The 15,863-nt window shown below is 42.6% G+C and overlaps 1 long non-coding RNA gene across 1 annotated transcript; it reads right to left on the bottom strand.

The window, feature by feature from the left end:
• Positions 1–4,001: 4,001 nt before the first annotated feature.
• Positions 4,002–4,820, bottom strand: LOC116670971 (uncharacterized). Its single transcript, XR_004327158.1, has 3 exons — positions 4,726–4,820; positions 4,423–4,627; positions 4,002–4,224 (listed from the first exon to the last, which is right to left on the bottom strand). It is a non-coding gene; the product is annotated as an uncharacterized LOC116670971 (long non-coding RNA).
• Positions 4,821–15,863: the final 11,043 nt, after the last annotated feature.

Raw genomic sequence — 15,863 nt, 5'->3', positions numbered from 1 at the left:
CAGAATCAGCATCAACACTGTGTGCGGACTGAGGATGGAGTGTGTGAGCTGCCGAGTGTTGTGTTGGACTACTCCAACACAACAGTAACATCAGTAACAGACCTGAGAGAAGGGCTACCCGACGGTGCAGGGTAGAGACGGCCTCCGGAGAGACTGAGCACAGCCTCCTTCAGGGTCCGTGTACTTAGCGGCCAACGGGTTTTTGTTTTGAAATGAAAAAAACAAAAAACAAAAACAGCCAGTTTCCCAATTACCATTTGTAAATAGAGAAACAAAAAACGGAAAACAACCTGTTTTTCGTTTTTTTGTTTTGATATTAAAAAACAGAAAACGAAAAACAACCTCGTTATCCGATTTTCTTTGATGAGTTTATAGATGGAAACCGTAAAAAACAAAATACGGGTGTATACGTCTCATTCCTCAATTTCACAGTGTTTTTTTTTGTGACCCGGAAGTTACTCCTGCAAGCTTGGCGGTCAGCAGAGGGCGCGCTGCCGTTTGTCATTCTCTACTTTGGATGTCTGCGCAAACAACAATGGAAAGTTATGTTCTCTTTTGAGAAGGCAAACGGGTTACACTAAAAGATGATGACATGTCTGTGGACAAGATATGCAGGATATTTCAGGTGCTGTTATTGTTCATTATGTAACATATTACACAATATATAAGTATCTAACATTTAGTTTTGCAGTATGAACATAACGTTATTTTAGAGTTCACAGAGCCTTGGTTAGCTTGGTGGCATGTGTTTCTAGATAACTTTAAAGTTAGAATGAGTTAATGCTATTGTTAGCAATACTACTTTTCTAGCTATCTAACTTCATTTGTTTAAATATGTCATACTATGATATTTTTGATTTCAGAAATTTTATTTAAATGTTTTAATATTTGTTAAGCTAACAATGAATCTGATTAGCATTTGTCTTTTTATTTGAAATGTTCTTTAAGGTTATGGTATTTTTTAATCTACGCACTTAAACAGGTTGATGGCAGCAGTCTGTACATTACAGATGCTGCAAACACCGCAACATTTCCTGAGCCATCTGGACGTTTTTGCACCCACAATCTTATACATCGCAGTCATTACGAGTTCCACGGGGAACAAGATCAAAGTCCGCTTCCTGCGAGCAGAGTCGTACCCACGGCTGCTGTTCCTTTTGCCTTCATGCGCCGCTCTGCCTCTGACGCTTCTGCTTCCCCTGAAATACCACAACCTTCCCTTGGAACTCCACGAGCTACTGGCCTGTTCTCTGCAAGATCCTTCCAAAGGTTACTTGTTAAATGTGCAACTGAATTCTGCTGCTAAAATTTCATTCTATAGCTAAAATGTTAATATAATTTTAGGCCCACAGGTGGGATTTTAAATAACCTGATTTATCCACAGGTCAATCCATGTTGCTGAAATAGTGAATGACAAGCTCAGTACTTCCAGGACAGTGGTCATTCGCTTTTTGAAAGCTGATGCAAATGTTGAACGAATAACAGCAAAGGTGAAGGATGCATTAGGCTGTGATGAGCCAATTACCCTGACAGACAGCCAAGGGAATGAAATAGTGGACTCAGAGGGCACAAGAAGAAAGTTTTATGATCAGAATGTTGCTTCTAATTTGTGTTTTCTAATTACTGTTGTTTTAAATGCAAAAGTGAAGTAAATATTTTCTGACTCCTAAGGTTCCCAATACTGGAAACAGAACTCCAGAAAAATCTATGCCATCTCTGAATATGACTTTGTGGAGTTCCAGAATGGAAGAAGAGCTAAAGCATGGTAATACAACATTTCATGTGAAGACAAATCATATATGAAAGTAAAAATTTAAATACAGATTTGAGGTATGTGAGTTACATTGTGCGCCAGTGCTTTTTTTTTTCATTACATAAATAATTATTTGAAAATAATTTACAAGAATCTGTTTTGAGTCTTGGTCATGAATTAATTCATTATGATTTAATTATAAGACTATTTACTCAACAGAAATGTACATTTCACAAACTACGAGAAAGTATTTTAGGTGGACACTATTACAGAGTAAAATATTCAGAAAGATGTTCAATCATTTGTTCATAAAATTTAAACTGTTTGAATACATCTTGAATAATTCCTTTTCTGATCCTATATTTAAGTCGAAGTGCTGAAGACAGTTTGGGTGCACAAGAGGTCATTGGTAAAATTGACCAACTAAAGCAAGCTGCAGAGAGCCTCGAAGACATCACTACAACCATAAACCAGCTGTCTCGGTTGCAAAGTCCAAAACCACAACAGTAATGTCAAATGCTTGTCTGCAGACTTTAAAGGACGCCCTCACCTGTCTAATTTGTAAAGGTATGTGTAAGTTATTTAACAGTAGGTACATATACAGTTCTTTTTTTTATTTTGAAATAAACTGTTAAATAGCATTCTGCATTTTTTTTCTCCGATTACAACCTTGCAGCTCTAACGGAAGAGCCCATGTTTTCCCCATGAGTCTCTGGTTGGGTGCTGAACATGTGTGGAGCAGTGGCTGTTAACCGCAGAGCAATGTCTGAAATGCAGAGCTCAAGAGTTTGACTCCAAGGTGCACCATGTTAAGGGTCTCTCTGCTTTCCTGTCTTCTTTCAAGGAGATACAAACAGAGTAACAAACAGAGTAACTCATGTAACATTGTTTCAGCAAGATGGCATCCATGTTACTAGAAAGCCATAGAAGCTGCAAATTTTGCATTTCAGCAAACACCACAGCTGTTGATTTCATTAATTTGTTTTCTTAGAGGAAGATTAACTTGTTAATAAATAATAATCTGTTGTGGTGTTATGTTGGAATGACAACCTGCAGCTTTCCAGGAACATTTCGAACCATCTCTGGTTTGCATTTTTTGTTATCACATCTGCTCAATACAGGTTATAAAGTCGTTTGTTTTATTACACAATTTGGAATGGAGCAGTTATTCGTAATGGCAATCATATAAAACAAATTAACTGATGTTATGTTCTTTTTTGTGATCTGATGAGCCTGATTTTTAGATAAAAGCTCAACTTTGTTACATAACAATTACATTTAAAACAAAGACTTTACAGAGATTTACAAAGAAAAAGATTGTAAGTGCTGTGTATTCATTGTAAACAATCAGAGTTACTGCATTGTTAGTGGAATTTATGTTATGGGCTGAAACCACTTTTACAGTTTCCTCTGTAATAAATGTTATTTTTGGAAGTATACTGCTTCTTTATGGACCAATGCAGGTCACACACAACTTCTGGTGAAATCAATAAGAGACCTAACTGCATCTTTAAAAGGGCCATAGTTATGGTGAACTGACGTGGTGGGGCCCGGCTGACCGTGAGTCTGTCCTCTTGTTTGTTTTTGTTTTTCTTGTGTTTATGTTTTTTTTTCTGTCTTTGTTCCCGCTTCTCTGCCTGCTGTTTTTTTTTTTTTTTTTCCCTCTCCCTCATCTCCGATGCCAGCTGACCGCCCACACCTGTTTCCCGTGTACAATGAACCGGCTTATTCTCCACACCTGCCAGCCTGCTCCCGCTCCCGCCTTCCACACCTGTCTGCCATCATCATCACCACCCGTATATCTACTCCGGCTCTTCACTCCAGTCTTCACCTGATCGTTGTCGCAACTACCTGGGTGAACTTCTTGTACCGACAGCTCTAAGGCTTAGCATCTTATCTGTTTGCATGTTAACTCCCTATACTTACCTCTTCATCCATCCCATCTGCTGCAACGCGTCAGTCTCCGACCCCCACTGCCTCCTCCTGAGCCACCTACTCCCCGGACTCGTCCTCCTGCCTCACCCCGTGTTGCCATCCTCCTTCCCTGCCTTCGCTCCCGGTCCCCTCAGGACTCAACACCGGCATTCCCCGCACTATCCCTCAGCCCTCACTTGTTCCCTGGCTCCCATCCCCGGGTCTCGCACCTCTGTCCTCCCACTCCCCTTTCCCTCTTTTTCCCCTTAATAAATACCGTTACCTTGAGCTGTGCGTTTGGGTCCGTCCTTCCCCGTAACAGTGAACCACCTTTTCATACAGTGATAACATGTCAAATTGAGAACCAAACTCAGTTTCAGTCCATTGTTGTGCCTCTTCAGAGTGGAAAGGATCACATCCAAAAATGGACTCCCTTTTCAACGTGGATCCCATTTCCTGCTGATACGGGTCAGCTGCAACGGAACCAACAGACAGAAGGTCTGCAGGAATTTTTGCAGGACACCCTTCTTTAGCCAGTTCATTTGGTATTCCCTTTCCTGCAAAACAAAACATATTTTACATGTTGAATCCGCCCATGTACTGTAGTTTCAATATATATTTGCAGTTTAATTTGAGCTACAAATGAATTAATCCAATACAAATTGAAATCTATTATAGAACAGCAAAACTGATTTAAACTGCTTAATTAATAAATCATGACAGTAAAGTAGCCAGTAATAATAAATTAATTATACCCGGGATCCTGTGTGCATTCCATGCCTCTGTAACTTTTGTGATGCCAATCCTAGCCAGCTGGCATGTCAGGTTTGACACACAATACTTTGATGTGTTGTCCTCCATATCAACGTCCTCTTGGTCCACCATCTCTACCAAAGCTGTCTTTAAAGGGTAGTTGACTCTGGCATTCACCTCTGACCACATTCTCTCGATCACATGGTTCTGTGGAGGTTTTTAAGGATAGTGTTAGTCTGCCAGCCCTCATTTGAAATACGATTGGAAGAAACCTGGATTAATTTTTAACAAAACATTTATTTCACCCTTGTAGAAGGAGTCTGAAGGTAAGGCTGCCTTTGCGTATTGTGTCTGTATTCTGCCAGCTTTTCCTGTATAAATAATGCCAAATAAAACTCTTTCCCACAGTCAACTCTGACCTGATCCCATAGTCAATAGGAAAGTACAGCAGGTCTGAGGACAAATCACAGAAAAAAAAAATATAACCTTTACACATAAACAGCATTAGTCTAAGCCATAAATCCCTAAAGTGCCAATTAAAAGTCCAATTCAATTCAATTTTATTTATAGTATCAATTCATAACAAGAGTTATCTCAAGACACTTTACAGATAGAGTAGGTCTAGACCACACTCCAGAATTTACAAGGACGCAACAGGTCTAGTTGTTTCCTCCAGAGCAAGCAACAGTGCGACAGTGGCGAGGAAAAACTTCCTTTTAGGCAGAAACCTCGGACAGACCCAGGCTCTTGGTAGGCGGTGTCTGATGGGCCGGTTGGGGTTAGTGGAAATAACAAAAATAGAAAAAATAGTAGTTTTTAGCAGTTCTTTTTAGTAGTTCATGGCATAGCAGGGCACTGTGTGGCATTACAAGGCACAGAAGGACGTAGCTGGGCACTACAGAGTGTAGCAGATGAACATGGCACCGCAGAACATGTAGCGGGACCATGGCGACAGCTGCTACCATGATTTTGGAGTATCCCTGATACGAGGGAACATGCTGGGGAAATAAGAACATAAGAACTCTGGGGAATGACTCCCCAGAGCTGGGTTAGTAACATGCATTTCTGGGACATGGATGCACATAAATGAAAAGATAGGAAGATAGAGGAGAGAGGAGCTTAGTGTATCAAAGTATGCCCCCAGCTGTCTAAAACTATTACAGCAAAACCAAGAGAGACAGGGTAAAGAGAGGAGCCTGGTCGGGCTAGAACTCTCCCCAACCGGAGCGGGCTGTATGCCAAGTCTCCCTTTAGTTTTATTATATGCTTGATTATACGATAGATAAATATCACAACCATGACGAGAAGCAGATGGGCCGGGTTAGGCGGACGCTGCGACTCCTCACTCCCTAACAATAAGCTTTATCAAAGAGGAAAGTCTTAAGCCTACTCTTAAATGTGGAGACAGTGTCTGCCTCCTGAACCCAAACTGGAACCTGGTTCCACAGGAGAGGAGCCTGATAACTGAACGCTCTGGCTCCCGTTCTACTTTTAGAGACTCTAGGAACCACAAGTAACCCTGCCCTCTGGGAGCGTAGTGCTCTTGTAGGGTAGTAAGGTACTATGAGCTCTTCAAGATAAGATGGTGCCTGAGCATGAAGAGCTTTCTAGGTGAGAAGAAGGATTTTAAATTCTATTCTAGATTTTACAGGAAGCCAATGCAGAGAAGCTAAAACAGGAGAGATGTGGTCTCTTTTCCTGGTTCCTGTCAGAACACGTGCTGCAGCATTCTGGATAACCTGAAGAGTCTTTATGGATTTTTTCGAGCAGCCTGATAACAAAGAATTGCAGTAATCCAGCCTAGTAGTATCAAATGCATGGACTAGTTTTTCTGCATCATTTTTAGACAGGATATTCCTGATTTTTGCAATATTACGTAGATGAAAAAAAGGCCATCTTTGAAATTTGCTTTATGTGGGAATTAAAGGACATTTCCTGATCAAAGATAACTCCAAGATTCCTCACAGTGGTGCTGGAGGCCAGGGTAATGCCATCCAGAGTAACTATCACTTTTGATAGTCCGTCACGGAGGTGCTTGGGTCCCAGAGCAATAACTTCAGTTTTATCTGAGTTTAACATTAGAAAATTACAGGTCATCCAGGTTTTAATATCTTGAAGGCACATTTGAAGTTTAGCTAACTGATTAGTTTCATCCGGCTTGATTGATAGATATAATTTAGTATCATCTGCATAACAATGAAAGTTTATGGAGTGCTTCCTGATAATATTGCCTAAAGGAAGCATATATAAAGTGAAAGAGATTGAACCGAGCACGGATCCTTGTGGGACTCCATGACTAACTTTGGCGTGCACAGAGGATTCATAGTTAACATGAACAAACGGAGATCGATCTGATAAATAAGACTTAAACCAGCTTAAAGCAGTCCCTTTAATGCCAATTAAATGTTCCAATCTCTGTAGTAAGATATGATGGTCAATGGTATCAAATGCAGCACTAAGATCTAATAACACATGTACAGAGATAAGTCCTTTGTCTGATGCAATTAGGAGGTCATTAGTAATTTTCACAAGTGCTGTCTCTGTACCATGATTAACTCTAAATCCTGACTGAAAGTCCTCAAATAAACTGTTGTTATGCAGAAAGTCACACAGCTGTTTGGCGATGTTGTGGTTTGGGGTTTTGTTGGGGGTTATTTTCCCCGTTTGGCCTTCCCTGTGTTTTTGTCTCGGTTTTCTCCCTAGTCTGGTGTTATGGATCCTGTCTTATGTTTCCCTGTATCTGTGTGTTCTGCTTCCTGTTTTGGTAGTCAGCTTCCTGTCTTGTCTTGTCTTGTCTAGCTTTACGTTTGCCTGTCTGATTGTCCAGCCCCACCCTAATGTGATTCACCTGACGTCTCACCTGTTCCCCATTACCTCGTTACCTCTTGTACTTAACCTCTGTGTTTCCTTTGTCCTGTGCTTCATGACGTCTAGTTTGCCTCTTGCTTGCCAGTTTATCTGCCTGCCGTCCTGTCTGCCTACCCAGCCCTTGTGTCTCCGTTGGTGTGCCGGCAGATCCCCCGTGAGTGTCCCCTGGTTTCCCTGTTTGGAGTTTTGATCTTCCCACGTGCCTTTTTGTGATATTCTGTTGGACCTCCCCCGTTCTTCTCCTGTGTGTGGACAATAAATCCCTTTGTTGTGATTCTACTACTCTGCGTTTGGGTCCTCTTTCTGTCCCGTAACAGAACGATCTGGCCTAAATATGGACCCAGCGGAGTATCGGTTTCAGCCGCTCCTCCACCCACTCGACCCGTTGGCGGACCTTATGTCCGCCGCGTTTTGTCGCATGCACGAGGTGGACTCCACAGAGACTTGGCACCTCATGATGGTGCGGTGGGAACAGGTGGACGCGGAGTTCGGTCCCCTCCCGGAGCCCTCTGAGACCGATTCCCGGGGAGTCGTAACCGACCGGTCCTCCCTGGAAACCGCCGCGGATTTCCAGACGCCGCCTGCCGCCGCCACAGAGCCCCAGCCGACAACTGCCGCCGCGGAGCCCCAGCCGACGACTGCCGCCACGGAGCCCCAGCCGACGACTGCTGCCGCCGTCGACCCGGACCCCCAGCCGCCGGCTCCCGCCGACGAAGCGGACCCCCAGCCGACTGCTTAGGAAAGCAATAGACAGTTGGGTTCAGGAAAGCAGTAACGGGACTTGGCACAACAACAGAAAGGTTGGGTTTAGGAAAATAACAACGGGACGGTTTCGGTTGGGCTAGGGTTAGGGTTAGGGGGGTTAGGGTTAGGGTTTAGGTTTAGGAAAGTAATAGACGGTTGGGTTTAGGAAAGCAATAAAGGGAATTGAGACAACAACGGGAAGGTTGGGTGTAGGAAAATAACAACGGAATGGTTAGGGTTAGGGGGGTTAGGGTTAGGGGTTAGGTTTAGGAAAGCAATAGACGGTGGGGTTTAGCAAAGCAATAACGGGACTTGGGACAACAACGGGAAGGTTGAGTGTAGGAAAATGACAACAGGATGGTTTAGGTTGGGCTAGGGTTAGGGTTAGGGTTAGAGGGTTAGGGGTAGGGTAAGGGTTTAGGTTTAGGAAAACAATAGACGGTTGAGTTTAGGAAAGCAAAAACGGTACTTGGGACAACAATGGGAAGGTTGGGATTAGGAAAAAAAACAACAGGATGGTTTTGGTTGGGCTAGGGTTAGGGTTAGGGGCGTTAGGGTTAGGGTTTAGGTTTAGGAAAGTAATAGACGGTTGGGTTTAGGACAACAATAATGGGACAATAATGGGAAGGTTGGGTTAGGGTTAGGGTTAGGGGTTTAGGGTTAGGGTTAGGGGTTAGGGTTTTAGGGTTAGGATTTAGGGTTTAGGGTTAGGGTTAGGGGGTTAGGGTTTAGGGTTTAGGTTTAGGAAAGCAATAGACGGTTGGGTTTAGGACAGCAATAAAGGGACTTGGGACAACAACGGGAAGGTTGGGTTAGGGTTAGGGGTTTAGGGTTAGGGTTAGGGGTTAGGGTTAGGGTTAGGGGTTAGGTTTAGGAAAGCAATAGACGGTGGGGTTTAGCAAAGCAATAACGGGACTTGGGACAACAACGGGAAGGTTGAGTGTAGGAAAATGACAACAGGATGGTTTAGGTTGGGCTAGGGTTAGGGTTAGGGTTAGAGGGTTAGGGTAAGGGTTTAGGTTTAGGAAAACAATAGACGGTTGGGTTTAGGAAAGCAAAAACGGGACTTGGGACAACTATGGGAAGGTTGGGATTAGGAAAAAAAACAACAGGATGGTTTTGGTTGGGCTAGGGTTAGGGTTAGGGTTAGGGGCGTTAGGGTTAGGGTTTAGTTTTAGGAAAGTAATAGACGGTTGGGTTTAGGACAACAATAATGGGACTTGGGACAATAATGGGAAGGTTGGGTTAGGGGTTAGGGTTTTAGGGTTAGGGGTTAGGGTTAGGGTTAGGGGGTTAGGGTTTAGGTTTAGGAAAGCAATAGTCGGTTGGGTTTAGGACAGCAATAAAGGGACTTGGGACAATAATGGGAAGGTTGGGTTAGGGTTAGGGGTTTAGGGTTAGGGGTTAGGGTTAGGGATTAGGGTTAGGGGTTAGGGTAGGGTTAGGGGTTAGGGGTAAGGGTAAGGGTTAGGGTAAGGGTAAGGGTTAGGGTAGGGTTAGGGTTAGGTTTTACACTGTAAGGGTTTTAATTTTTTTGGCACTGGCCTATTGATCTAAGAAAAGAAAAAAAAAGAAAAAAAAAAAAGGTTTTGAATAAATAACCTCATGAGATGGACTGTGTATCCGAAGTTAGCAGACGAACTGGTTTGGGGGTAGGACTGGTGACCCCAGGACCCAGGGGAGCAGGGTAAGAGACCCAGGCATGGTGACACCAGTGAACCGCAGGACAAAGGGTAGTGCTTGACACAGGACCACGTTGGGCCTTCGTGTACAATTATGAGGGAAGCAAGGTGTCTTTTTAGTTAGGAATGGAATTTACTTTATGGGGAAAGAAGTACATATAATAAGAAAAAAGATTGAAACAACACAACAATGAAAAGGTCTAAAAGAAGAGTTAAGATAAGTGCTCCAGTTTTAAGTTAAACAAAGTGTAATACAACATAAGCATGCACACTGATAAAGTTTAATAAATATAAGTGCTAGGCAAAATAAAAGTGCCAGTAAAATCATATCACACCTCCAGAGGTACTGGAATAAATAATGAATAGTAAATAAATAGATACATAATAAATTAACACAAGCAATTCATAAAATTTGGATAAGAAGCATGCAAAGACAATGGGTTACATAAGTGCTTAAAAAACTGTACATCAGGCAATGAAGGGCATGCAACACAATTCTAAATAATAACAAATTAAGTAAAAGGTTAGATAAGAACATGCTTAAATATATGTGAATTAAATTAGATAATCTAAGAACATATAGAAATGGGAAAGGAAAACAGATAAGGTAGAGGAAGCTCCGATGCCTTTCCCCTGGAAGACCAGGGTTCAAGCCCCCGCCAGGGAAGGCGGAGGTGGGGACATGCAACGGCAACATAAATAACAAAAAACATACAGGGTATAGTGGGTTGGGGAGACTAAACGTCATTTAGACCTGTAGGGAAGGTGGATCCAGATTTTTTCGGCTCTCTTTCTTTGTCCCACGGTCCAGCGGTCATTGGACTCCAGTCCAGAGATGGTGAGATGGCTGGTGGAATGTTCTTGAAAGTGTTTAACAATGGGTGTGGCAAGTTTTCCCTCCCCAATGTTATATAGATGTTGTTTAAGCTGTGTGAGTATGGTGTGTTTTGTTTCCCCTATGTAGTGTTTGTGACAGATAGTGCATGTAATGATGTAAACAGCATTGCTGGTGTTCAGGGAGTATGATTGAAGAACAGGGTGGGATGTCTGGCCATGTGGGTTAAAGATGAATTTTCGGTTTTTATAGAGGGTGCTATGTTGTATGGTTGTGACTGGTTTGTGGTCTGTATACTGCGAACGGACTAATATTCCTTGGAGATTTTTGTTCTTCCGGTAAGCCGAGATGGTATTGTAATTCTGAAAGGCCTGATGTTGCCATTTTAAGCTGGTGTAATTCTGTTTGATATGGAAGTGTAACCTGGTTGTGCGCTGAGAATAGGTAGACACAAGCGGTATGATGTTTTGGGTGATTGAAGACCTAGAAACTGATGGGTTGGACAATTTTTTGTGTGGGTTCTGGGACAAGGGTGCACTTTCAGGTAGGGGGTTGGGGTTAGGGTTAGGGTTAGGTTTTGGGGTAGGCTTAGGGTTAGGGTTAGGATACACCCCCTGGTTGGGGTTAGGGGAGAGACAAGTAGGGTTGTGATTGAAGGAGTCATAGTGGAGGGTGGTGGGACGTAAACCCTGATTAGGGTGGGGGTTGAGACAAGGGTTAGGATTAGGCAAGAGGTAGGGTTTGGGACAGACGCCCCCATGGTGGTGTTTGAAGTTTGAGAAAGGATGAGGGCTAGAAACAGAGTCTACTTAAGGGTTGGGAAGTGTAGTTTGGGTTGTAGGGGGTTGAGCAGAACTATTGGGAATGAGGGCGGATATTGTGTTGTTCTTAACAGAGCGGAGAAACCTTTTACTGTAACCCCTGGATCTGAGGTTTTTGAAAAGGGTGGTGATGGCTGTCTGAAAGTCCTGTGGGCGAGAAGAGATGCGGTGGAACCTTATGATTTGGGATTTGATGATGCCTTTAAATGTGTGTTTTGGATGGTAGCTTTTTTTGTGGAGTAGTGCATGTGTGTCTGTTGGTTTAAAAAAAACTTTTGTGAGGAGACAGCTCTGCAATGGATTGATTAACTGTAGAAACACTGTGGTGTCCAGAAAGTTAACCTGTGTTGGATGTAATATGTATTTGACTTTAATAGAGGGGTGATGGTCGTTAAGAGTTTTGATGAAGTCCGGAAAGAGAGTGATGTCATGTGTCCAGATGCCAAATATGTCGTCCAGGAAGCGGAGGTAGAGGAGGGGTTGATATGGGCATTTAGTTAGTGCTTCTCTCTCTCATTTGCTCATATAAATGTTAGCATATGATGGCGCAAATCGTTGTCCCATAGCTGTCCCATGGATCTGTAAATAGTGCTTGTTATTGAATACAAAGTCATTATTGTTGAGGCACAGTTTCAGGAGTTGTATGATTTCTTTTTCCGGTCTCCTTGGGTTAGGGTGTTTTTTGAAGACTGATTGTACTGCCTGTAGTCCTGATGCGGTGTTTATGTTGGTGTATAAGCTGTCTATGTCAATGGTGAAAAGATGGGAACAGTGGGGAACCAACATGGGTCTGATGATGTCCAGAAAATAATAAGTGTCCTTTATGAAGCTTGGGTGTTGATTCGAGAGGGGTCCAAGGAAATGGTCAATGTACGTGGAAATATTGTAAGATGTACTGTTGCAATCGGAAACTATAGGTCTGCCAGGGGGTACCGTGTAGGGAATGGTCCAAGTGTGTGGCTCTTTGTGGATTTTAGGTAAAAGGTAGAAGTATCTAGGGCGTGGTTGGTTTGGACCGAAGAGGTGATCTCTCTGTTTTGCTGTGATGAATTTCTTGTTGTAAAGTGATTGGATAATGTCCCTCAGTTGTGCCTGGGTTTGTAGTTGAATACCTGATGGGATGGGTTGGTAGTGTACGGTGTTGGATAGTTGTCTGTTGGCTTCAGTGAGGTATTGGCTTCTGTCCATGACGATGATCTTGGATCCTTTGTCAGCCGGTTTGATGATTATATTTGGGTTCTGTCGGATTTGTGATAGTGCCCGACGCTCGTCATCTGACAAGTTGTCGGGGGCCTTTGGTGGTGGTTGATATGAACGGAGGGTCTGCTTGTTATTCCGGATAAGGTTTTTAATTGCAGGGTTGACTTGATGCTGGAGTGGTTCCCAGTTGGACGGTTGAGTAAATGGGTGAGCTGAGTGTGGTTGGTTATGGGCGTGAAAATGGCTGATTAACTTGATCCGTCTATGGTATTTGTGGAGATCCCTGTGCAATTCCTCCCAATCGAAATGTGATGGTTGTGGAATGAAAGAGAGTCCCTTTTCTAAAACTGAGAGCTGCATAAGTGATGGGTTGAAGAGTGTAGATAAATTTAAGATGTTGGAGGAGGAGGTCCAGTCCAGATCACGTTTAGCAGTGACATCAGGTCATCAGATGGGTTGCTTATATTAGTGCAAGCCATGGCCGGGTTGGTTTTGGGTTGGTCTATAAATTTAGCTGTTCGCACCAATACTCGAAGATTGTCTGTGCTGTAGTAGTCGTCCAATGAATGTTATCCGATTGTGTGGTGAATGTGTTGTGTGGTATTTCTGCCAGGAACGGTAAATGTGTGGCTATGGTGTTATTGATGAGTGTAAGATTGTCCTGTTGTGTGCTGGTAAGATGAGGTGAGAAGTTAATGATGGGGAAATAAATGTCTGCATTTGGGAATGTTTCTGTGGCCTGTTTATAGAGGATTTTGAGTTGTTTGCATGATTGGGGTCTTCATCTTTTTTATTGATTCCAACGGATATGATCACTATTTTGGGATGTGGATTGGGGGCAGTTTTCTTACAGACTTCGATGAAATGATAGAGTTTGGCCCCCGGATAACTGTCCAGCTGCATCTTGGGGTTAGTGTAAGGTGAGATCCTGTTGATGTTTGAGTCGCAGAGAATTAGAACTTCTTTTTTGCCTTGGAACGACCAGTTGGTGGCCTTCCGGGTGGGGCGAGCCATATGATAATTAGGTTTAAATGTTTTGGTATGAGGGGATATGGAGGAACAGAAGAGAGGGGAAGGGGGAATAGAGGCAGGAGCATCAGTCTGGGATACAGGGCTGCTGGTGTCCAGAGTGGCACGGCAAGGCGGGGCGGTCTCTGAAGATTAGGGTTAGGGTTAAGGTTAGGGTTAGGGGTTAGGGTTAGGGTTTAGGTTTAGGAAAGTAATAGACGGTTGGGTTTAGGACAGCAATAATGGGACTTGGGACAACAACGGGAAGGTTGGGTTAGGGGTTTAGGGTTAGGGTTAGGGGGTTAGGGTTAGAGTTTTAGGGTTTAGGTTTAGGGTTAGGGTTTAGGTTTAGGAAAGTAATAGACGGTTGGGTTTAGGACAGCAATAATGGGACTTGGGACAACAACGGGAAGGTTGGGTTAGGGTTAGGGGCGTTAGGGTTAGGGTTAGGGGGTTAGGGTTAGGGTTTAGGTTTAGGAAAGCAATAGACGGTTGGGTTTAGGACAGCAATAAAGGGACTTGGGACAACAACGGGAAGGTTGGGTTAGGGTTAGGGGTTTAGGGTTAGGGTTAGGGTTAGGGTTAGGGGTTAGGTTTAGAGTAGAGCGCAGCGCCCTAGATGGGCACTGCGAGGGGCACGGGCACAAGGGGACCCCCGGTGTGATTAAAACACTTAAAATTTCCTTAAAAGACCTGATTTGGTTCTAAAAAACTGTTTAAAAGAAGGCCATATGCTCAGAGCAGGGCCAAAGGACCACAGGATCAGACGGACAGAGGGAACATAAAACTTTAAATGAAAGGTCTCCTCCACTCCTGCTCAGCTCCTCTCCCCTCCATAATAAATAAAATTACAATAATTCAAATATATAATATACATTGTAAATAGATAAAAGAGAAGGGGGGGGGGGCGAAAGAAGAAAAGAACAGTTAAGATAAATAAAATAAATAAAAGTTGTGTTACTAAATGTAATGCCCGGTGTCCTGTTTAAAAGAGATCCAATTAAAATATATTAAAATATTCTTTTGACATAACCACATTTAAAAGTGCTAAAATACTGTTTGAATTACTTGCCCCTAAGGCTAAAAAGTACATATACCATTAAAATTAGTAAATAAGTGCTTTAAAAAGTGCTTATAAAGATAAAAAGTGCCATGCAATAATAAATAAATAAATAAATAATTAATAACAATAAAACATTTAAAATACATCATAGGATAAAATTAGAAGTGGTGTAAGTTAGAAGCATGCATAAAACCAATGGTATGTGTATCATCATGCTAAAATCCAGAGGCAAGCAATTCATGTTGCAAAACAAGATAATAAATATTAATAATATCATTAAAATATAACATAAAAAAATATAACATATAAAAGCCCAAAAAAATGAAAATTTATAAAGGATCACCAAGGCATCTAGTAAATAGCTTTATTTAAAAGAGTGAACATGTAAAGGTCTGTCTATATTTAGGTCGGAACCAACCTGCAGGCAGAAATCAGTTACCTAAAAAGGAAAAAAAGAAAAAAATAGTAATAAAATCTGAAAGGCATTACATAAAATCAGAGAGTTATAAAAATAGAAAGAAAGGAAAAGGAAGGAGAACATATAAGGGGGTTAAAAGACTGGTTCTAGTGTACTGCAGCGGAGGTCCCGATAAAACCTGAGGAGAGAGGAGATCAGAACAGTGGGAGGGAAGGGTTTCTGCAAACTAAAAACTTAATTAAAAAGAGAAGTGGACCCATGTAAGTACTTTTCATTCAGACCCAAAGGGTCTATGGTTTTTAAAAAATGGATCCACTTCCTCTCCGCTGCCCGACGCTGACCCGTGGTCCAGGTTCTGTTGCTCTCCAGGCCCATGCTCTGAACATTTTGAGGGCCGTGGAGTTTAAAATGTGCATATAAAACAGTTGTGCCATCGCCCTTATTTAAAATGTATTGGTGTTGTTTTATCCTTAAATAAAGAGCATTTCTTGTCTCCCCCACGTAAAACTTATGGCAGGCCCTGCACCTAATTGCATAGACCACATTAATGGTGGTGTGTTGCAGGACCTGCCAAGGGCTAAAACCAGCTCGGCTGTGGGGGTTAAAAATGTGGGGGAGATGAATAAAACCAATATCCGAACCTCGAAGCGCCTCCCTAGGGTCCTTGTTCTTGTTTAAATTCGTGTGAACTAACATGTCTTTTAAGTTTTTGTTTCTCCTGTAGGCGGAGATCATGCGGCAGTCCCTCAGCACGTCGCACTCTTCCCCCGCCCCCCGGAAGTTCCTCTTTATTGTTGGCATTAA

This window comes from Etheostoma spectabile, chromosome 3 (assembly GCF_008692095.1).
Source record: "Etheostoma spectabile isolate EspeVRDwgs_2016 chromosome 3, UIUC_Espe_1.0, whole genome shotgun sequence".
Taxonomy (NCBI): domain Eukaryota; kingdom Metazoa; phylum Chordata; class Actinopteri; order Perciformes; family Percidae; genus Etheostoma; species Etheostoma spectabile.
This window is presented reverse-complemented; position numbering and strand designations above follow the sequence as displayed.